This window comes from Bactrocera neohumeralis, unplaced genomic scaffold, assembly GCF_024586455.1.
Source record: "Bactrocera neohumeralis isolate Rockhampton unplaced genomic scaffold, APGP_CSIRO_Bneo_wtdbg2-racon-allhic-juicebox.fasta_v2 ctg4853, whole genome shotgun sequence".
Classification (NCBI taxonomy): domain Eukaryota; kingdom Metazoa; phylum Arthropoda; class Insecta; order Diptera; family Tephritidae; genus Bactrocera; species Bactrocera neohumeralis.
Genome location: NW_026091830.1, coordinates 2,081 through 8,487, shown reverse-complemented (window position 1 = coordinate 8,487; position 6,407 = coordinate 2,081). Strand labels below are relative to the sequence as shown.

The window sequence follows — 6,407 nt, the reverse complement described above, 5'->3', positions numbered from 1 at the left end:
AGTGGAAGTTTTTTCCTTTTTCCCCGCCCCCAGCCAGGGCAGATTTTGTGGCATACCCATTTCGGATGCGTGTTCAGCAATGACCACCCAGTGGGGGTTACTTTTAAGTATTTTTTCTGACCTATTTAGTAAGTCGTTGGTTTTTGTGTCATATGTTGGCCATAATTTTTAGCTATGATGCATTTTGAAATTTTTTTATTTATTTCAAAACTTGTTGAAATTGTCTATTGATTTTCCCTTTGATCGATCCAGCGGGCGGAACTCCGCCTCGGTTTCGAAAAAAAGTCCCCGCCGCCGACTGTTTTTCCCCCAAAAATTTTCCTGGGCCGGGAACCCCGCGTTTAGGGAGTTGTTTTTATTGAGCTTATGCTCCCTTGAGTTGTTAATCCGGGAATTTGTCATTAAACAAGGCCAGGACCCCCCCGGGCTATCCGTAAAAAGTTGCTTATTTATATTTGTTTTTTTAATGCGCAACCTTTTCTATGCCTATATTTCGTTTGAAATTAGAGTTCGGTGAAGAGAATGTTTAACGGGGAGATCCCCCGTCCCTATGCATCCATTTTGGCCCCCGGGGGGTATGACTAATTATCCTCCTCTCCATTGAACCCTTCCCTTTCCCGTTAGAGGGTATCCCACCAAAAAGTGTTTTGAAATCCGCTTTGGGAAATGAGGGATTTTTAAGGTGAGCTGTTTGGGATTACATTTCCGTATTTTTTCCAAATTCCAACCTTTCCCAATTTTTTTTTTATCCCCGCAATACGCTTTTTTTGGAACAAATGTCCAGGTAGTTGATCGGATCCTTGAGCGCATAGTCGGAAGACCTGATTACCGTAACACCGCACATGCGTTTTGATTCCATTTTTTTTGTGATGTTTAGGGGCCCACCCCTAAAAAGAGCCCCCATTGGGGGGGGGTCTTATGACGGCCCCATCTCCACTGAATATTGGTTTTAGGCCCAATTTTTTGACACCAAAGTATAGTATGCCAGTTTCTTTGTTTATTTTTTTTTATATTTATTTTTCCCGAACAGTTTTGGCAACTCCCCCCCCCAATATTTAGAGTGGGGGTGATGAAAAGGAAAATTTTTAAAGGAAGGAAAATGAGGTTTTTCTGCTTTGAATAACGTCCGTTTTTTTTTGGGAAACCCTGTCCATTGTTTTTCGCCCAAAGGGTTTTAAACCTTCAAATTCCCAATCTGCTACGTTTAAGGAAGCTGCCCGATACCAACAACACTATATCGTTCATATTGGCCCCCTCCTCCGTTTTGTTGGGGATATTTTTTGCCCAAAACCCCTAAAAGCGGAGAACCCCCCTTTAGGGGCCTCTACCACATAACTTGTTTGTGTTGAAGCACCGTTTGAACTAAAAATTTTCCCCTATTCTCAAGTATCGGTAGTATCCATCAGCACACAGTGTCTTTTTTATGCCACCATGTTCCGGGGAATTAATTATCGCTTTTTTACTTCAAGGTTGAAGGCCCCCTTTATGTCTAGAAAAGCAGTCATGGTGTTTGTTTTTTGATGTAGTGTTTTTTCGATTACACTTATCACCTCGTGAAGGGCAGTTTGGGTTATGGGCCCCTTTTATGTACCCCTTGTTGGGACTTGGGGATAACTTCTCCGCAATTATTGTTCTTACGTGTAGATCTATTAGCCTTTCCGTAACTTCAGCATAAAGGAGGTAAGGCTTATAGGCTAAAAACTTGGCATTCTGGGTGTTCTTTTCCGGTTTTGGGAAAGGGAAAACAAATTTACTTTTTTTTTAACCCTTTGGGGTCAAGATAGTTGAATGCTAGCTTCTATGTATGTATATATTTTCCAAGCCTTTGAACCATTGGCTCTACCAGTTTTGCAGCATTATGGTGCTTTAAATAGTGCAAAACTATTTATGGCATATTCAACCCTCGTTGAAGGTGTTTGCCTGACTCTGAGAGCGCGTTTATGATAAATACCTCCAGAAGCTCTTTTGCCGAGAGGTCAATCACTTTCCCTCCGTCATGTGACAGTATTAATATCATCTTTGGATAGCATTTTGCTCAGCTTAGCGGTTTCTCTGCAACTTTCTATCGATGTCCAGAAAGATCGCCATGAGTCGTTTAGCTTTCTTGACTGCTTTTTCTTATATTTTCATAATATCTTTATATGGCTGCAGATTTTGGTTTAAAAAACTCTCATTGAAAAGCTTTTCCTTAGTTGTGTTCTCAAATTCTCGAGTTCACTGTTCCACCAGGAAGGACTTTCTCTTTTCAAAACTGTTAGCGGAGTAGATTTGTTGAAAGTTAATGGTTACGATTTTTCAACTCTTCTGCTTCTGAATCCTAGTTCTGAGGATTTCTGACAGAGCAGAGAAGGTATATCGTCAGGTCACCGTATTTACTAGAGAGCCCAAGGCAGAGACGGTATTGATACAGAATCGTTATAATACCTACACTCTCGCCTTTCAAATATAAACGCCTACAATTTCCTTTACAAGTGGCTTTCTCTATTATAATAGAGTGAGTCACAGTGAAAGTGAGCCACATAATGCTGTTACCGCAAACTTTAAAAAATATCACTAGAATACAACTATTTTAAAAAAAAGCTTGTATACAAGCTTCATTGTCTGGATATTAGTCTACAGTAATTCAATATGTATTCCAAACAGTGCTTCTATTTAGTATACAAAAATTAATTAAAACTAATGAAGCTCATAAGTTTAGCTCACAGTGAAAGTGAGCCACATAAAATAAAAGCAACATAAATAAGACATTAATATTTTGTTGGACCACCATTCGCAGAAATAACGGCTTGCAGACGTCTGGGCATCGACTCCAACAATTTACATGTATACGTGGATGGAATTCTGCGCCACTCCGCGTTTAAGGCAATCAAAAGGTCCTTGGTGGACGAAATCCTATGTTTGCGGAAATTCCGATCGAGAAGGGCCCATAAATTTTCAATTATATTTAAGTCCGGAGACTGTGGTGGCACTTCTAATACATGTGGGCAGTTGTACAATAACCATTCCCGCGCAGCGAAAGATTTGTGCTTGGGGTCGTTGTCCTGATAAAAATAAAAATCTCCTTCGATCCCCAGTTTTTCGACACTCGGCTTAAGGTTTTGACGTAAAATATCTATATAAACGAATTTGTTCATTATGCCTGGAATATGGTGAAGATTTCCAGTACCACCACCTGTCATACAGCCCCATACCATGATGGAGCCGCCTCCGTGCTTTATACTGAAAGTAAGATTTTGCGGTTGAAGCTCGCAGTTCTTTTTCCGCCAAACCATTTGTTTACCGTCTGAGCCAAATAAGTTGAATTTACTTTCATCTGTAAATAAAACCTGAAGACATTATTAGTAGCTATTAAGTATTTATTTACGTCACAAACCTTTTGCAAAATATGAGTTTTTAGAACATACTTTTCGCAAACTCCAGACGCTTCTTACGGTTTTCTGGCTAATTAATGGTTTGTTACGAGGCCCCCGACCATTAAAACCGTGCTTCCTGAAGACTCTTCTTACTGTTTCGGGGTTGACATGGATATTTAGTTGGTTTCCAACTATGTCGGTTAGTTTTGGAGCGCTGAGATGGGGATTTTTCTTAGTTTCCCGAACGATAAATGCCTCTTCTCTCTCGGTAAATGCTTTCCTTTTGCACAAAGCGATGAATTATGTGCTGCACAGTTCCCCGACTTTTATTGACATATTCCGCTATATCCCTTTGAGATTTGCCATCTTGGTACAGTTCTATCACTCGCTGCCTAATTTCTACACTTGTTTGCCGACCCATCTTCACTAATTGCTTTTCAAAACAAAACTAATCCATCAACAAGCAGATTTATGAAAAATACAAATTCAATATAAAAAAGTACCGCTACTTAAAAAACAACAAAATTACATAGCTCACTTTGACTGTGACGCTCACTTACGCAGTTGTTGTCGTTTTTTGAAGCTTTTCGAACTGTTATTGACTACAACAAAAAAAATTTACAGTTGGATAGTGTAAATAGGCTAGATTTACAAACTAAGCAAAAAAATAAAGGGTGCAGTCAAGTTTATTAATTAATAATTTGAGTCTATGTTTTTGAATAACAGGTGGCTCACTTTTACTGTGATTCATTGTAAATAAAATTCAAGGAAAAACTTTAAGGGTAGCCAGCATTCACCTGGGCACTCCTTGCTTCTACTTTGGAAAACTGTACGAGGGCTACTCGGGTGTGTCAAGAGCATGAAATCTTTTTATTTAAGCTGAGTATCCAGCTCTCAAGAAAGTTAAAAACTTCATATAAAGAAAAGCTTAAGAAACGGTCAAGAAACTTTCCTGCGATAAATTTACTTGTGCTAGTATGCAGCTCAAAAGAAATCTATTACTAATTTTTAATACTTTTTTCAATAAAATACGAATATGGCAAACCTGGTTTTGCGAAGAAACATCAAATCAACAATTGTTTCTTGAAGAAAATTCATAGTAAACGTTAAATTCATCCCAAAATAGTTAAAACCACTATTATGAGGTATAGTTACTTTTGAAATGTTGTATAAAACTTACCAATCATCAACAACGTTCCTTATACCATGTTCAGACCGACACTTAATCACACGATTTCGGCTGTTGAATGGATTATCCCACTAATCTTAAAAATTTATCAAGATTTCGCCATACAAAAATGACAGTTCAAAATCACTTCATCAGAATGATTTGAAACTAATCCACGCTAAATCTCTCTGTGCGACTCTGATTTTGCGCCATCTGTTGGTCAAATTTGTTTAATCGCAGCTGATTTTGACACTAACTAACACACAAAGAAGACAAAAAAATAAAACCAAAAATTGTCGTTGATTACGAATCAAAGTACAAAGTAAAAAAAAAATATATGGAAAAAACTCAAAAAAAGAAACGAGTTATTTGGAGTGAGGCTACCGAGGCCGACTTAATAGAGGTATGGCAACAAAAAATGCCAGTGCTGCGATCAACGCGAAAAAATAACCACATATACAAGAAAATGTCTTGTACGATGCTTTTGGCTGGACACGAATATACGTCCACTGAGATTAAAATTAAATTGCACAATTTTACCAACAAATACAGGTAAGTAATAAATTATGAGGTAAACATATAAATTAAATATTTTTTTTTATTTTTAGACAAGAAAAGCAGAAAATTGGCCCATCGGCTGGCTCCCCTAATCGGTGGAAATATTATGAGACGGTCCACCAAGCACTAGGCGGTTTTAAAAATTTTTGATCCGCCGAACTTGTGGAGGATAGCATTGTGGGTAAGTTTTAAGCGCATTGGACTAGATTCCAATATTCATAATAAAATAAAAAAGCGTTTATGGAATGTTTCTTTACACTTTTATTTGTTTCTTCTATTTTCAGTTGACATGGAACCAATTTACGTTGAGGCCGATACAGAAGGTGAGTCGCCGCTCCAAAGCCCAGGCGATGGACCTTCTATGTCGCGTGGTTGCGCTCGGCCATTGTCAAACGATGCTGTAAAAAAGAAAAAATCAGGGTTAACAATAATGGAGGAAATTAAGGATGACTTATTAAAGGCGACTGAGGTGATGAAGGAAGCCGATGAAAAGCGTCTTTCTCTGCTACAAGAATACATAAACGATTCAAGAGAAGTGAAGGACGCTTTCATCGACTTCCTTCCTCGCCAAAAATAGATTTAAAATTTTTTTTAAGTTTTAGTTTAAGATATAAGATAAATGATGAATGGAAAATGAATTTAAATATGTGAATGAAAATGAAAATATATATGAAATATATAAAATATATATATAAATGAATTAATGAATACGAAAATGAAAAATAAATATAAATATGTGAATGAATACGAAAATATAAATGTAACATATATAAAATATAGAAATATCTGTTTTTTTTTTGTACTGGAATTGAAATATGAGATATGTAAGTATGGATCGGTTGAAATTTAATAATATTTCAAAGTTGAATGTAATAACTCACCGAAATACGAAACGAACGCTTGTCTTATTTCCTCTACTCTTGGGTTGACATTTCCACAAATGTTAGAGACGTCTTTTGGCAACTGCGGAAACCGAAGACCGAAAACATTCTCCACCACTCTTCGGCATTTCGAGAGTACATAGTTGAATTTTTTTTTATCCAAAGGTTGGTTTACACAAAATGGGTACGGTTTCATCAAATGTTCATCAAATTTGAACGCAGAGTCGCCCAACAAAACGACTAGAACATTAACTGACGATATTTGTCTACTCATGTCTTTAAATATAGTAGATTGAGCCAACTCGCTTTTTAAAGATGATCTCTCAAATATTGAAGAGTCATTACAACGGCCTGGACTACCAACGTTGATGTACATAACGCGACATCTATAACATTAAAGAAATACATTAGGTGTTTAAACGAGCTTCATGAAAAAACTTACCTTGC

At 37.3% G+C, this 6,407-nt stretch overlaps 1 pseudogene; it reads left to right on the top strand.

Moving 5' to 3' along the window:
* The first annotated feature begins 4,987 nt into the window (after positions 1-4,987).
* Positions 4,988-5,656, top strand: LOC126767234 (uncharacterized; annotated as a pseudogene).
* Positions 5,657-6,407: the final 751 nt, after the last annotated feature.